Source organism: Podarcis bocagei, assembly GCF_964188305.1.
Source record: "Podarcis bocagei genome assembly, chromosome: 14".
NCBI classification, from domain to species: Eukaryota; Metazoa; Chordata; class Lepidosauria; order Squamata; family Lacertidae; genus Podarcis; species Podarcis bocagei.
The window spans coordinates 7,021,793-7,039,110 of NC_138139.1; the positions used below are offsets into that span (position 1 = coordinate 7,021,793).

A 17,318-nucleotide genomic window follows, 5' to 3' on the forward strand; every position below is an offset into this window, starting at 1 on the left:
CACAAATTGCTTTGAATATCAGAAATGCCCCATAGCACAGAAGTGCAACAAAAACATAGTTGCTGTAATAAATGCGCAGCTATGATTTAACATCTTCTTCACAGTCTGCTGGAGTGTGCTTTGCCTATGTGTTCTAGAGTCCTAGGTTCGGCATGCTCTGTCTTAATGGCTTTCCCGTAGTTGGCTGCCACAGTTCTGTAGCCACCAATTCTCTCTCTCTAGTTACAAAGGGATACCTGATCCTGGTATTTTAGTGTATTTTTGGTTTCTATGGAAGCCGCCCAGAGTGGCTGGGTACACCCAGCCAGATGGGTGGGGTACAAATAATAAATTATTATTAAAATTATTATTATTATCAACTTGGGATAAAACATCCCCTACCACTCTCTGGAAGCCAATTGGATCCATTAAGTGGCGGGGGCAGACCATCTGAATCGGTCCCACCTCCCTGCAGAGGGGAAGGGTCACGGAGAAGTCCAGTTGCACCAGGAAGTGATCTGACCATAGCACTTATTTTGTTTTGCTTTTACTTAGTATCAGATCACCAATATCCGTAGAGGTAAACACCAGGTCTAAGGCATGTCCGTGGCTATGAGTTGGGCCAAACTTATTCAGGGGCAGCCCCCTGGAGGCCATGCTTTCCACGAAGTCCTGAGTGGCCCCTTGTAAGGTCGTGTCAGCGTGGATGTTAAAATCCCCCAGGACAACCAAACTAGGTGTCTCCAGAAGCATATCTTCCACACCTGAAGCAGCTTGGGCAGGGAATCCTTGGTGCAGTGGGGAGTTGAAAAAACACAATGTGTTTTTCAATATTGTCTCTCACCAATGGTCTCTCTCTAGTTACAAAGGGATACCTGATCCTGGGACCAGATCGACACTGAGAAATCTGGCAGAAGGCCTCAAGATCCAGCTGGAAAGGGACTACTGCTCAGCAGCAGAACAGCTGCCTTGGCATGCAGAAGGCCCCAGGCAGGGTCAATCCAGCTAAAAGAACCTGGTGACGGGGTCTGCATGAGACCAGCCATGGCAGACAATATAGCACTGAGCTGGGAGGAAGGAGCTTTCCATGTTCCTGAGCTCTGTTTCCAGAGAACAGAGCTTATAGATTATTGCTATTGTAAATTGGTCATAGAATGCAAATTGCCCCCCTTGTGTTAAACTGACATGCAATTTATACTTGTGTCTGTAAGCAGCAGGGTGAAGGATGGTGGGCTTGGAAATGCGTTCGAGATGAGTAAAGAGCATTTGTCTCCCCAGCCAGTCCCTTTAGCCATGATTCATCATAAGACCCGTTGTATATTTAAATATTAAAGCTGATCTATGCAAGGCGTCTCTCTGGAGCCTATTAAAAATTCACTTCCCCCTTTACAAATACATAGTAACTCACTAAAACAGATGAAGTGAATGCTCCTCACGTACCAGAAAAGCAAGTTCTTGGTTCAAAAACAAATTGTGAGGACACTGCGTAGGAGGCAGAAGAGTTGTGAGCTCTCCTGCAGTTGAATGCCATGCTTTGCTGATGATTCTCATCTTTGCCTTTTATCACTGTTACGTTAAAGGTCAATGTCTCAAGGGACAAGCTCTTTCCTTCGCAGCTCACTGGCAGTCATGGACTGAGGTTCAGCTGCCAACATCTCCCTGTGCAAGACTCCTGGCAGAGACCCTGAAGAGCTCGTCTGACCTTGTGGGCAAAACCAACCCGGTTCTCTTCAGATTTTAGTTTACAGAGCCATCCATTGCCCCATATCATGTTGGCTGGGGCTGATGAGAGTTGTAATCCAAAACAGCTGGAGGGCACCAAATTGGGGTCCAATAGTCTGACTTTGTATAAGGAAGCAGGATAGATGCAAAACATGAATGTTGAGAAGGGATTTAGCACTTAAGCTGTTCAGATATATAACTAATACTTAACCTTGGCTTGTTGCCTTAACAATGAGTATAATTCCAACTGTATAGTGAAGTTCTCCTTTCATCTGCCTGGCTAGATGCTGGTCTCCTAAGGGCAGCCCCCTCATCCAGGTGTGTTCCAGGTGTGTGTACTGAACCGTCAGTAAATCACACTGTCAAAGTTGGAGTTAACTCTTTATTAGCAAAAACACAATCTTCACATAACTTGGCTGAGTGTCAGGCCTAATGAGCACAGCAGCTCATCCCCAGTAGGTCTGGCCCCATGAATCAGTTGCTGAAACTGGAAGTCCCCATTTCACCACGGCTGTCTTAAGTTCCCTCCTTTCCGAGGCTTCTTCCAAGCAATCAGAGACTGCGCCTGCATGCAGCCTGCTGCTGTTCCACCTGTTCCAGCTCTCTTCTGGATCTGGGAAACAAGCGGGGAGGGGAGCTTGTCACAGCAGGAGAGACACCTGCGACTCTTCAACTGCTAGACTCATCTCTGTCTCTCTTTTTTTCTTTCAATTTTTTTATTGATTTTCCAATTTTTTAAAGACAAACAAACAAACAAACAAACAAACATACATACATACATCTTAACTGTACTTAATCCAATCTTAGTAACATTGTTGAGTGACTTCCTTGAATCCCCCTGGCTGAGTTTCAGTGTTTATCATTGTAACAGTTTTCCAAAACCAATTTTCTCATAAAATCACTTAACATCTTTCTGTTCATTTTTAACTTTAAACATATTATTCTCTAACATTACATATTTAAATCCTCATCTCTGTCTCTTGGCTCTCTCCTTCCTGCTTCAGCTTCTACCAGGGCCGTCTTTAGCAGATGTGGCACCGGGGTGCAAATATCCGCTCAGCGCCCCCAAATTACCACGGACAGTGGGGGCCCCCCTGAAGCTGCGCACTGCCAGCCATGGGGGGGGGCTGTGTGCGCAACTCTCCCCCATGCTGCTGTGGGAGAGCAATCCCCACAGAGGCTTGGGAGGGAAGCTGCCCACCCACCAGCATATGTTTGACAGGGAGCTGCTGGCGGGTGTGCAGGGAAAGGGGAGGCCACTGGCAAAGCCGCACAGCTCCCCCACTTGCTGGGGTGCCCCTGAGAGGCCAACGCCCTGGCGCAATAACCACTAAGCTGTATGGGAAAGACGGCTCTGGCTTCTACCTCTGATTCTGGACTCCTCTCTGTCACTGAGTCTCCCAGCTCATTAAGCCCTGTTACTTCTTCCCAGTCTTCTCCTTTTCCCTCTGACCACTCATCGTTGTCCCACCTCCACTCCCTGGGCTCCAAGGCTTCTTCCCTTGGTGGTTCCCCAGCCAGTTCCTCCCACCATTTTTCTGCATGCAACCAGTCCATGACATCTAGGTATTGTTGGACTACAACTCCCACCAGCCTCAGCCTGCATGCTTAATGGTCAGGGATGGGGAAGGCTGCTCTAGGTAAACCCCAGCCAAACTTGCTTCTCCTTGGGGGGGAGAGAAGTCCTTGTGACTTGCATCAACCTGGCTTGTAATCTGTCTCCCACTGTAGGTAGAGGCAAATCTCCTGTGGATTTCAAGAGGAGGGGACTGGATGGATTGCCCTCTGCCTAGCTCTGGCTCATGCAAAAAGAGAAATGGAGGTGGGCTTTTGCAGACCCACCAACATTTCTTTCCCCTGCTGGAGAATCTCCAGAAAGAAAACTTCAGCTCCACACGTACCCAGCCTCTCTCCTCCTTACCAACCCAGTCTAGGGAAACAGCCATGAAGGGAAAGTGATTCTGCATCAAATCTGTTTACATTTTCAGCAGAAATGGCAGAAAAAGATTTGACACCCCCTGAGATATTTGGTGATTTCTGCATAAAGAAAATGGGTTTGGGGGGGCAGATAACTCATTTTAGGTAGTCGACGAAGCTGGCAAATGCAATTTGCGAGTAAGAATTTATCTTTGTGTAAATTAATTTGTGTGTGTGTGTGTGTGTTTAAACTCATTAAGTATGTCAGTTTGGCTCAGTAAATCTGATAAAGTTGCAAACGCATTAGAAGCAGCTGTCTCTGTCCCAAGAGAAGGATGTTTCTATTGCATCTATTAATTCTGTAGGCATATAAAATTAGGCCTCCCTTTCCCCCTGACCTCCATTCCCAGCAAAAGCAGCAGCTCTTACCTCCCCAACCTTGCAGGGCTTATTCTGACTGCAGGCTGCTCAAGGCCCTCTGCCAGGTGGCTCTGTGCAAAACCCTGTTGTGGACCAACCTTCTAGCTGAGTCCCTGGGGGCAGGGAATTTCATGGTCCCTCTCCCAGCCCGGAAACGTAGGCAAGCCCTGGAAAAGGGCTCCAGGGAGCCAGCACCCCACCCTGCCACTGGCTGGTTCTCACAGCAGGGTCTGTTCTGCACCCTCCTTGCTCTCTGTTTTCTGAGGGGCATTTTGGACAAAAGCAGTATTTGTGTCAGGGGAAGGTGCTGTCAGCCAAGGACACAGAGACCCCAGAAGCGGTTTTGCCCAAACCCTGTGAGTCAGCCGGCTTTTCAAAACAAGTTGCCAAATACACAAAGACGTTTCACTCCCTTGAGCAGTTTTGGAAACTAGTTCTTTCTGAGGAGGCAGCAGCAGCAGCAGCAGAATCTCCCCCTCCTGGCCAGGATGGGCTCCCTTAGGAAGAAGCACCCGCTGCTACTCGCACGCAGAATCAGGAGAGGCCTAATTAGCCCAAGGCCAGCAGGACCGGCTGCATGCATTCGTCAGCAAACGCCCTGAAGCTCCAGTCATCTGTGAGGATTCAGGAGGAAGCAGAGGCTACGTCCTACAGGGAGCCCAGGTCACACAAAGCTTGTCTGCCTCCCACGAACTGTCTTCAGAGCAGGGGCCAAGGGATGTGGGGGTCTCAGAAGAAGGTGCCTTACAGGTGCTTTGCCCTATAAGCAGTTCCCGAGGGTCAGCCTGCCTGGGTGCCATCCCTAGTTAAAAACTCTCTTCTGCCCAGAGGAAAAAAATGAGACGGGTGGTTCTGAATTTTGCCTTTTCCAGCATGGGAGTGGGCAGGACAGAGCAGAACAGAGTTATCCCTCCCTCCCTCCAAGAAGCCAACTGAGGAGCCAGTCTGACTGGAGGCTATGGTAGCAAACAGCCCGGCTGGGAATTATTCAGGGGAGCAACAAAGGAGACAGCTCTGGTGTCAGAAGCTCTGCTGTGAAACATATTTTGAAACAGGCTGTCCCCTGCCCAGGGCTCTCTCCATTCTCACGTTTAGGTCTTTTGCTCTAAACCAGCAACGTAAGCCCATCTCTCCTTTGCCTTCACTCTTGGGGCTTGGATTAGGATAAACGACAGCACTGTTTTTCGCTCCTGCAATCTGGTTGCAGCAGGAGAATCAAGGCCTGCTGGAGAGAAATAGAAAAAAGTTGACCCAGATGCCATCCAGCAGCCTCTCGCCTTTGTCCCACTTATTTGTGACTGCAAAGGTCAGGTAGGTGAAATCTCTGTGCCGGTTCTCTGTGCCTGACTCTGAAAATCAATTTGTGGCTATAATTAGGAGTCCGAGAGCTCTTCTTTCTTAGGCATATAAACCCCAGCAGAAACCCCAGGAAGAAATTAATCCCAATGGGAACACACCAGCCTCTTGCTTTCCAGCCTCCTTAGAGGCTCAGATCCTGGAAGGTGCAGAAGGAAGTCTCACATGGACTCCTCAGCCAACTCTCTCAGCTTTAGGCAGAAATATCGGCGGTGAGGTTTGTTAACTGCCCATCTACATTTTGCTATTGTCTGCTGAAACATAAATGAATATTGATCTGAAATGGAAAAAGAAGCATTGTTTTGGCGAGGTGAGGCGTCTTGGCAGCCGGTTCCTTTGCTGCTGGCCGCAAAAGTCCTTGCTTATTTTGCCTTCCAAATTTGGATTTAATATTCCTTATGGCTGGCTCATAATTTGATTTGTATACCACCTTGTCATCCCCTTAGAAAGATTAATTCCCGAGTCCTGGCCTGGGGCCGTCTTCCAAATACGATCCAGAATTCTGACAGCCTCCGGAGGCAGATTCTGCCCCGCGTGGTCACTCAAGCTTTGAGACAGGCTGTTTCCAAAGAGAATGCATGTGCAAAATCTCTAACAAATTTTGCCAAAGAAGCAGCAACATGAAAAGTGGTGGCAGAGCCAGAGTGAGGCCATTGATCAGCTGAGGCATCAGGGGGACTCCCCCCTCCCACTGGATGATGTGTGGATAGATGCACTTATTCGCAGGACCTCCATTTGAACACCTCTGGGGGGTGGGCGACCCCAGCATGGCCCGGTCCAGCGCTCCTCTCCACAGGTGACAGGGGGATTCACCTGCCAAGGGCTGCATTGGCTGGCCGGGCTCCCCCCTGCGTGGGCAGACAAGTGGTACAGCGTGGCCCCACTTGGCTCCGGCGGAGTGCAGCTGGGTCGTTTTAGACTCTGAACTTTTGATGGTGTTTGCAGGCCTCTCTTGCTCATTCAAGGTCTCCTCACTCACTTCAGAACACAGCAGCCACCAGCCTGCCTGCATCTGCTTATTCTGGTGAGTGGGGGCCCAGACATCTGCCCCAAAATCCTTCCCTGGTGCTACCATGGTCCCCCTTTTTTTGTCACCCAGTGCCACCTCAGGGCCTGTGTGTGTAGTTATTTCCAGAGGGGCAACAGCTGGGCTAGTCTGTTGTAAGGAAAACCACCAAGTATATTGTGGGACCAAAGGTAGGATGGTGGCATGAGCATTCCTGGACCAGATGCATGCAGTGGAATCCGAAACTGACAGGTTGTGGGGAGGGGCGTGTCAACTGTCCTACCAATGCTCAGCCTCCGCTGCCCGATGCACACATAAAGACACCCCCCTCCTCCCGCTGCCTCTCCTTCCAGGCTTCCTCTAATCCTGCATTCAGAAAGTTGTCGGGATGACGTTGCAGAGGCTTTGGGGATGAGGAGCAGTGAGGCTGGAGATGTGCCGCTGGGTAAAAATAGAAAAGTGAGTGATGTTTGGAACAAATGAGCCTCGGTGTAAATGGCATGTTTTGACAGCGGATCTTCATTAAGCTGCGGATTATCCATTATGCAAATGCGACCTCGACATGGGCCTTGCTGCTGCTGGGCCGCCACTTTGGCTCTGCCAGCCAGCAGGGATCAGGCGCTGATTTTCCCAGGGTTCTCCTCACTGTCCTCTCTGATTAGGGCATATCATCCCAGGATCCAAAGGACTGCCACCGCTCCCCCCAGGGATGCCTCTTCTCCTGACGGAGACGGCTGCTGGAGGAAGACTGTCCTGCTGTACTTTGCCAGGAGGGTGGAGTGGAGCCGAGAAGCCTTCCCTGCCCTGCCCCAGGCTTCATGTCCAAATGGACAATTGGCCTACTGACTTCTCCTTGGGGGTCTTCCACAGTTGTGTGCGAGTCCAAATGACCCTTGTTAGAATGGCCAGGAGGAGGAGATTTCAATTATTTTCCTCTTCTCTCCCTGTCCCTTGTGTGCTTTTTCCAGATTGTATGGCTGTGGGTAGGGACTGCCCTGTTTTGATGGCATGCAAGCTACTCTGGGAACCTTTTTGGCTCAAGAGCGGGGTATAAATGTTCAACATAAATAATGAAATATAAATAATCTTTCTGGCTTCCAGTGCAGCCTCTGGCTCAGCTCAAGATCCAAAGCTGCTTGGTCCTGAGCCAGTGTGGACCCCTCCTCCTCCTCCTGTTTTGTTCAAGTCCAGCAGCTCTTCAGGGGCTCAGGCAGAGAGACCCTTGGGTGCTGCTAAGATCCCTTATAAACAGTCAGGAGGGGTGTGCAACTGGGAGCTGGTGGTGTCAAGTCCCACAGAGCCAAGCCCTGTTCCTGAGCAGCCATGGGGGCTGCTACTACTTGGAAAGGCTTGTCACTCAGGGCTCACAGAACAGGCAGAGAAGCCCCCAAAGGTCAGCTAGGCCTCTTCCCAGCACTGGTCTGCACTGGTGTCATTGGTGAAGAGAGCAACCATGTATTGCTGGTCCTGCTAGACTTTTAACACACACCTCTTTTATCACGTTCACCCTGCATATCCCCCCACCATCTTTAAGTCATATTCTACAATAAATAAAAACGCTTTTATTATTTACATTGTGCTCTTGTTTCCTTTGGAAACAAAAGCAGGAGGGAGAGGGATGCTGCTTCACATCCATCAATGTTGCATTTCCTTGAGCAACAGCTTTCTCTCTCCCCCCACCCCCCAAGGAGCTGGACTTCATTCCCAGGGAGGTCTCAGGCCAGCACCTCCTTTGGGAAAGAAAGCACTTTCACTGGAGTGGGGGACAGTATTGGGGAAATTTCCCTTTCCCTCGTGGTGCACGGCCCAGGATACAGCTGGAGTGCCAAGACAGGGTGAGAGAGAACCTGGGGGCGGCCTTGGAACAGACCCTCAGCCCACAGCCAAGCAAGGCTTTTTGGAAGCAGCGAGCAGTTGCCTCAGACCCCAGCACAGCAGGTAAGTTGCCCAGGCAAGAGAATCCTGATTCCCCCTTGGCTGTCATCAAGCCATGGAGCTAACAAAAGCTGGCAGCCACTGCCTCAGAAGCCACAAGGATGCGCAGAGGAGGGTGGATGGAAGGAGCCTAATTGGGCAAGGTGGGGGAAAGAAAGAGAGGGAACTAGAACCTCAACTGAACTTTCCCTGGGGCAAAAGAAGAAGAAGAAACCAACAACAGCCCTTAGACACAGAGCTTTTAAGCATGGACCTCTGCCTGGAAAGAGCAGGGCAAAGGTTAGGTTTGGACAAGTCCTTGGTCCAATATCCAGGTGTAATTAAAAGGGCCTCACTGCTCATAACAGATACCAAGATCACTTGTGTGGGTGCATGGATTTGTTGCTCTGTCCTGTCCCACTACTCCTTGGAAAACATCCAATCAGTGTTTCATTTAAAAATATATTATAGCATACAATTTTTACCTGGGCAGCATCCATGTAACACTATTTCCCTGGAAAGAGCAGAAGGCACCCGCTGTCCCAAATGCCTTTTGCTCTTGAGAATATGCCTAGATAAGCAGAGAGACTTTGATGTGCTCACTCTCTCGGAAGAGGCTTTATAACCCCTCCTTTAATTATTCTGGAGGCATGAGACAAATTAAATATTTACTTTTGAAAAGGGCACATCTATGGGTCTGCCCTTCCACTCCATTGCTCCCTTTCGTTCTTCTCCACCATCTCGCTTTGTTGCTGCTCCCCCAACTCCCAGCAAACCCAACATCTGGAGGGCCACAGATGTTCTCAGTGCTGCTTTCCAGCTATGCTTCCCACTGCCAGTTGCCCAAAGTGGCGGTGCTGTTGTGTTGGGGAGAGGCCAGCAGGGGGCGCTGCTTGGTCTTGGACAGCGGCTGAAGCTTTGTAGCGCAAAACCTTCCCCAAGCCCTGCCCTCCCTTCCCCTCTTGATTTCGACGCACAGAAACTGCAGGAAAACCAACAGCTGCTCCCAACAACCCCCACCTTGCCCATTTACCAATTCTATTACAGAGGCCAGATGCAGCGAGTAGCTACACACTATAATGGAAACGTGTAGGCATTGTACTTCTGGCAGAAAGGAGTGAAATGAATCTGCACTGGATTTCCTAGGACTGGTCTTTTGCTGCTCCGCTGAAAGGAGTCAAGGCACTCCGGGGACGTGATGCAGCTGCTCCATCTTGGGGCTTGATCTGCAGAAGAGGTCCAGAGTCCTTATGGAGCTGATCTGCAGTGCAAGCCCCCCAGCCAGCCAGCCCCCCAGGCCCTGACTCCCTTCCCTCCGTGTCACGGGAGTCCTTTGCAATCACTCACCTCCAGCATTGCAGGACCACTCTGCCTCTCCCAAGAGACCAGCTGACCAGAGAGCCCACAAGCCTGTCCTGTTAGCAAAACAAATGCTTCCAGCCACCAGTTTACATCTGAGGTTACACCTGTGATATGGTTACCAGATTTTCTTCAAAGAATACTTTTTTAAAAAAAAAGAGAGAAAAGTTATTAAAAAATATTTTTCAAAAATATTAAGAAGTAGTATCTTCTCTTCTGTGGCCTCCTCTGTTGTGCAGCCTTCCTCTGGGCCCTGGCCTGCTCTCTTGGAATGCTAGCCGCCGTGGAGTAGACTTGGGTCAGGCCTTGGCTTGGCCACGTGTCCTTGCCCTCCCGGTGCTCTCCTCTCTTTCTCAGCAGCGGCAGCGGCATGGCAAGGTCGGGGCTCCCCTCTTTTTTCTCCTTCCTCTTTCTCTCTCCTTCTCCTCTCCTCCTTCTCCCTGCATCAGCTCCGGGGTTTTCCTGGCCCTGGAGCGCTGCTGGGCAGTCGGCCAAGTGCTCTCGCTCCTGGCATGATTTGGGTCATGGGGGGTGGGTAAGCGGTTCCCCCAGTTGACGCGCCAGGCGCCCCCGGTTCCCCCTCAGCAGTGGCAGTCTCAGCAGCCCAGAGTGAGCCTGGTAGCGCAGTTGGCTCTGGCTGGCTTCAGGAGCTGCTTGCTGCCGTGGCGCCCGCCATTTTGCCTCGCTGGAAGTCCCCATATGATGCGTCTTACGCCGCTGAACCAATCACACAACATTCATTCCCTACTAATAAATCTACAACACTTAAAATATAAATCCGGGGACATTAAATGAAATCCAGGGACATTCCGGGGATGGATTTTGTCCAGGGACAGATTTGTAAATCTGGGGACGGTCCCCGGGAAACGGGGACACCTGATAACCATAACCTGTGATGCTCACATGCTTGGTTTCTCCCTTATCAACCTTAGTGTTAAAAAAAATGCAGCTGGAGAACCACAGAAGGGGGGGGCGCAAGCTCCATTTGCCCCAGAGGGCTGTGGGTGGGCCTCTTTTCCACCCCCACTCCTCCGCCATCATGTGGTGGGTGGAGGAGGGGAAGAGAAATATGGAAGGTCCAGAGATGCATAGAATCATAGAATCATAGAATCATAGAGTTGGAAGAGACCACAAGGGCCATCGAGTCCAACCCCCTGCCAAGCAGGAAACACCATCAGAGCACTCCTGACATATGGTTGTCAAGCCTCTGCTTAAAGACCTCCAAAGAAGGAGACTCCACCACACTCCTTGGCAGCAAATTCCACTGTCAAACAGCTCTTACTGTCAGGAAGTTCTTCCTAATGTTTAGGTGGAATCTTCTTTCTTGTAGTTTGGATCCATTGCTCCGTGTCCGCTTCTCTGGAGCAGCAGAAAACGTCCCCACGGCCTGCCTGCGATGCTTCCAGCTATCCACATTTCTAAACACTCTGTCAGACTGACTTGCAGGCCACTTAAGCCAGTGGCAGCCTCCTAGTTTAGTGAGATAATGTTTTCAGAACGGCTTTGGAGGTGCGCAAGATCTCTCTTCTTCACTCCACCCTCTGGTTTGTAGCATGAGACTCGTGTTAAGGGAGGTGTTCACTCTTCGCCACATTTCAATTCTGTTCTCCTTCCAGGTTATGTTACCTACAAGAGAACAGGACAGGTCGATAGGGGTGAGAAAAACAGGGTCGCTGTGGGCTGACACTGTTTTGGCCTCTTGATGTGTTGGCATCTGATCCCAGGGACTGTCCATCAGCCGGGAACGTGTCTGCTGGAATAAACTTGTTAGTCCCTAAAGGACCACCAGACTCTTGGGCTCAGAGGACTTCACAGCCATTATACTGGCAACCCTCCCCAGAAAGGGTGGGTGGTGCTCAGTCAGCTGGGAAGCTTGTGGTTAAGTACTAACCCTGCACTAACCCTGGCATGGGGCACTGCCCTCGCCTCAGCAAGCTCCATGGCTGACGAGGGCTTTGGAGATGGCTCTTTGTCCCAGGCACAGCATGCAGTCCCTGCTTGCCCTGCTGACTCTCTAAGCTAAACTTGGATTACTGAAAGACTTCAAAATTCACATTCTGTAACAATGCCAAGACGGAGCTATTTAACTTCGTGCTTCACCTGGCAGGGACCAAACCGGAGTCTGTGAGGAAACTGACAAAACTCGCTTCAGGAAGGTCTTGCAGTTCCTTCCAAGGCAGGCAACAGACACACCTTGCAGAAGGACCATGTCTTACCTGCTTGCTTTGTTTGCCAACAAACCAGATGAAGATTTTTACATTAGCTGAACTTCTAAAAGTCACTTGTAACAACATGAATAAAATTTTAAAATGGGATTGTTAAGAATATAAGACACTATAGATGTGCATGATTAAGTATAAAATAATGGAACCAGAAGGGGGAGTGGAGGGAAGTCAATGAAGATGTATAAATTAATTATTTGATGATTTTGTTGTTGTTATTATAAAATTAATAAATTGTATTTTTTTTTTAAGTTTCTACCTGGAACTTCAGTCCTGCAGCAGGAATCCCTGAAGTTCTGCTCCAGTCCTTGGTTCCCCCTTTCCAGCTTTGCACCGGCCTGTTTCTCCTCAGCCTGTTCTTTCTGCAAACTTGTCCTGCCTGGGCCTACCAACTGTATCTCCCCCCCTTCCCTGTGGAAAAAGGAACGCCAGCCTCTCCAAAGCCAGGCCTGCTGGGATATAAAGCCCCTATAAACAGTTAACTTATTAAACCTCACAATAATGTCATAATTATCTATGTATTTCTAATAGTATAACCAAATCAGTAATTTTTGATATAAGTGTAAAAACTACTCTGAAAATTTATTATTTCAAAAATGAAACCTTATACAAGCAAGAATGAGTCTTTTTGTAAAAAATGATTTAAATCAAGTCTTACTGACTAGTGATTTAAATCAAATCCATCCTGATTTCCTCCAACTGCTAGGGAAGGCTCCACTGGGCTTCTATTTACTTGACCTGAGTCACAGCAGGATTTTAATTTCCCAACAATTTTGTGTGTGTGTGTTGAGGTCAGCCATTCTATGGCTCCTTCTTCCCGTACTTGTAGGTGCAACCTGGAACCTGCAAAGCATCTGATGAAAGCTCTACTTCATGTAATGTTCTGAAACAGTTATATTGCATCTGATTTCTATTTTCTGCACATCACATTAAGGTTGTTTGGAATATAATTACTTTGGTGTGTTTGGGGCATTTAAAGGTAAAAAGGTAAAGGACCCCTGGACGGTTAAGTCCAATCAAAGGCGACTATGGGGTTGTGGCGCTCATTTCGCTTTCAGGACGAGGGAGCCGTCGTTTGTCCACAGACAGCTTTCTGAGTCATGTGGCCAGCATGAATAAACCGCTTCTGGCACAACGGGACACCGTGACAGAAACTAGAGCGCACGTTAACACTGTTTACGTTCCCGCTGCAGCGGTACCTATTTATCTACTTGCACTGGTATGCTTTTGAACTGCTAAGTTGGCAGGAGCTGGGACAGAGCAACGGGTGCTCACCCCGTTGTGGGGATTCGAATTGCTGACCTTCCAATCGGCAAGCCCAAGAGGCTCGGTGGTTTAGACCACAGCGCCACCCACAGGAACCATCTCCACCCCAGGGCAGCTGTGAGAGATGCAATATTTACTGCTCCTGCTATCACAGCTTCAGGGCTAATTTTATTCCGAGACTTGGATAAGCCTCTTGCTCACCCACACAACCTCACCTGGTTCTTCAGGTACCAGGCAAAGGAATCCTGGCCATCAGATATCAAGCACATTGTTTACAATTCATCTCCCTCCTGAAAGGAACAGCTGCTTGCGTTACAAATGGAACAGGAGAAAGTCAGAGCCACATCTTCAAGTGTGTTTCTGTAAGTTTCTTTACAGTGGGAGAAGAGGCCTCCTTCAAGGTGCCAATTCACACCTTCCAGTCTGCAAAAGAGGCCCTCCTGAACTGTCATTTCACACTCCACAGGTCCACTGGAATTGATTTGATCAGGAACAGCCCTTCAGAGGCCTCCACGGAGAGCCTAGGATGATTGAAACACTCACAGCAACAGATATATTGGATACCCTTTCCATCAACTGACGGACATTTGAGGTACAAATGTAGTCTGCAGGTACACAGAACAGGAGTAACAAGCCCTGTCGGATGGATAGCCCTCCACTCTTGCCTTTGCTGTGCTGAACCCTGTTCTGAATTCATGGAGAGAAGCAGAGGGAGACCTTAGGATAAGTTCTCTTCTTCACAGAGTATCCCGGCTGCCCAGTTCCAAAGCTGCAGGCCTGGGGGAGGCCAGCTGTGTCAAAGGAGGCACGGATCCAGAGCAGCTGCAGCAATGCACCCACCCCTCTCTTAAATAACCTCCTTGCTCCCTAACAAGGAACAGCATCACTATGATTATACAACAGCAGCAGAAGCATTTTATTCATTATTTCATTCATTTATTATTTCAAGTGTCTAACTTGCCCACCCCTAGGGTGCCTCAGATTAAAATAAAAAATATGTAAAAACAATTCAAAACAACACTATATCATGTTATAAACAGCAATTAATACCAGTAGGGTACAAACTTTATAAAACTATCAGCCCAAAGCCTGAGTAAATAAAGAAGTCTTTGTATGTTTGCTTACGAATTCAGGCAAAGGAGGAGAGCTGCCCAATATCTCTTGGGAGATTTGAGGTGTGACATGGATTCCTCAGGTTTATGGCTTTACATGTGGCTTTTGGTGCCACCAGTGGCACAGATTGAGGTGCAGAGCCTTAAACGGCTCAGGACCGCAAACACCCCTCAACTGCCCTGATTCTTCAGGGAAGATCGCAGAATTGGTAAAGCCACCATGGCTTCTGACTTGAAATTGGGGCATGCCTGATTTCAAGGCTTTGCTCCCCCCTCACAGCACTGCCCCACAGCGAGTGAGAGAGCAGTGAAAGATCTCAGAAGCCACATGGGGTCTGAGGCTCCTCTGCTGTCCACATGGCAGACTGGACTCTCCAGGGCAGGTGCTTCGGATCCGATTTGCATGGATCCTGGCTCTCTGCCCCTCACAACATAGCATCCGGCTCCGAGCTTGGCGGTGATCTTCTTAACTAGGGCACCACTGGGAGCAGGAGGCAGAGAGATGGGGGAGTGGGCTTAAAAGGGCCACTGTGCAGATTGGAGACAGCTGCGGTAGTGGGTGAGTCTTGAGCGGCTAGCAGGATGGGGAGACATGCAAGGCAATGAAGACAATGAAGTAGCACCTCTGAGCATGTAACAAGTGTGTGTGCACATGCATTCCTGCCCCCACGCTTTTCCACTAGCCAGAAGCACCTTGCATTCCTCAGATGAAAATGTCCAACTCCTAGGGGCCGAGGTCCCTTTGCCCCCCACCCCATAAAATATTTGAGGAGGCTGGGCCACCCCAAAGTTGATGGGCATTTTCATTTAAACAGTGAGCGTGCACTGTACCATGTGATCAATTATGCAGGATGGGGCCTACCTGTCCCCCCCAATATTTTATTCAAGTTGGCACTTCTGGGTGGAGGGTATTCCATATGAACGAAGCAGATCCTGCAACCATCATCTGAGGCCCTTCTTCGTGTGCCTCCTCCACAAGAGGTCCAGGGGGAGGCAACATGAGAACAGGCCTTTTTTTGCAGTGGCTCCCCGTTTGTGGAATGCTCTTCCCAAAGAGACCTGCCTGGCACCTTCATTACACATCTTTAGGCGACAGGTGAAAACTTTTCTTTTCTCCCAGGCCTCTGGCTAATCAAACAATCTATGGCCTTTTAATCAATCTCTCTCTCTCTCTCTCTCTCTCTCTCTCTCTCTCTCTCTCTCTCTCTCTCTCTCTCTGTGTGTGTGTGTGTGTGTGGATGGGGGGTGGGGTGGAAATACTGTTTAGTTTGTTATTATGTTATGTAATTTTGTGTTTTTGTATAGTAAACCGCCCTGTGATCCTTGGACGAAGGGCGGTATATAAATTAAATATTCATATAATGAATACATAACAATAAAAAAATTAGAGAATTGCAAATACATGAAATAATCTGTTCCACCTGCTTTTTCTAGGCATGTAGATCAGCGCTCCTTGGTAGGCCTTCTGCTTGTAACGCTTGTTTGACGATGCCAGTTCCACTGCAAAAATCACCATGCAACTTCTGTGGGAGAGGCCACATCCCGACTGCACAATATGCCCCTTGTGGTTCATAAGAGCAGATGGAAGAGAAAGCAATTTAGAAAAAGAGCATATCTGATCATAGGTGCCTCCCTCCCTGGCTGAAGCTAAAGTGATTATTTGAAGCATGACATGTTCCAGTCTGCTTGCTCACGAGGGCTGCGCAAGAGGCAGGCTGAATGTGGGAGCTTGCCATTTGAAAAGGTGGTGGAGGCTGCCTTTCTTCCTGGCCTCTCAAGCAAGCAAGCCAACAAACAAACAAACAAACAAACAAACAAACAAACAAACAAACAAACACTAATCCCTTCTGCTCCATAACTCCACCAGGAGCCCCAACTAACAAGTCTGTAAGGAAAAAAACTATTAAAAAAGCCTTCAAGGTAACACCACCTTCGTATGAAAAAGGACATAGACCATGGCCTTGCCCATTTGTTGCCACAGGTGGTTCAGCTCAAACTCTCCCCTTGCTTGTGCCTTTGAATATTCCTCAGGAAGAACTTTGCACTGATTTTCAGATCTTGGTCTCCCCTCAGAACTAAGTGATCCTGACACTACTCCTGGAATGTAATTGCTGCCTCTGGGCAAAATGTTCTCTGTCACCTGGTGCGCCAAGCCTTAACTTAGCATCTCCTCAACTCTGCAGGATTAATAAATGTCAGCAAAAACTTCGCCCGGTTTTCTTAAGTGATGTTTTGAATGTTAGAGAAGGGCATTCTAAAGCTTTTCCTGACCCAGACAGAAACAAGACTGTTCTTCTGCCAGGAGTGACTGTAGGAAGTCAGACTCTGCCTCAGTGGCGCCTTTGTATGCCCAGGCAAGCAAAACAAAATGCACCCCCTTGCAAAAACACAGACCCATGGGCTCAACTAAAAGGAAGGCGACCCAGCATCTCTCCTTCCCTGTCCTCCCAAGAAAGCAGGGGAGAGAAGGCTGTTGAAGGGGGAGATAAACTGCTCATGTTTTCTCTCTCCAAGCCTCACCCACATTTCTCTTTCTCTCTCCATTTTTAAGCAGCATCGCTGGAGCTGTTCGCTGGCAGTGGGTCATCCTGAACTGAACTGTTCCATGAACTTTGAAATCCAGATTGTGCCAAGTGCCAAGGAAGCACCACAATCCTTCTGGAGCCAAGAATCATCAGTGCAGAGTGCAGAAGGCTCACAGCTGGGCAAAGCAGCACAACCCTCCTGCTCTCCATCTTGGTGACCAGGAGGATTGAGAACTACCCTTTTTAGCAGAGTAAAAACACTTAAACGTTTTGCAGCTTATTAAAGTTTATGAATTAGGCATTTATACCTTTGTATCCCTTCTGTTTGTGGTCTGTTGACCTCCCCTCCTCTTCACCCCCTTTGCAGAGAATGAAACCATATGTTTTTAGTAAGATAAACAGAAAAAAGGGTTACTTACCTTTCAACGCAGCAGCAAATAAAGCAAAGTGGTGTGCAGAAAAATACTTAGGAGTTACAGTAAAATAAAAGTTAGTAGTCTTGGTTAATATGGCTGAAAGC

General features: G+C 48.8%; 1 long non-coding RNA gene across 1 annotated transcript; it reads left to right on the forward strand.

Moving 5' to 3' along the window:
• The first annotated feature begins 4,534 nt into the window (after nucleotides 1-4,534).
• LOC308573320 lies at nucleotides 4,535-17,103 on the forward strand. The gene is made up of 2 exons (XR_014002032.1): nucleotides 4,535-5,349; nucleotides 16,825-17,103. It is a non-coding gene; the product is annotated as an uncharacterized lncRNA (long non-coding RNA).
• Nucleotides 17,104-17,318: the final 215 nt, after the last annotated feature.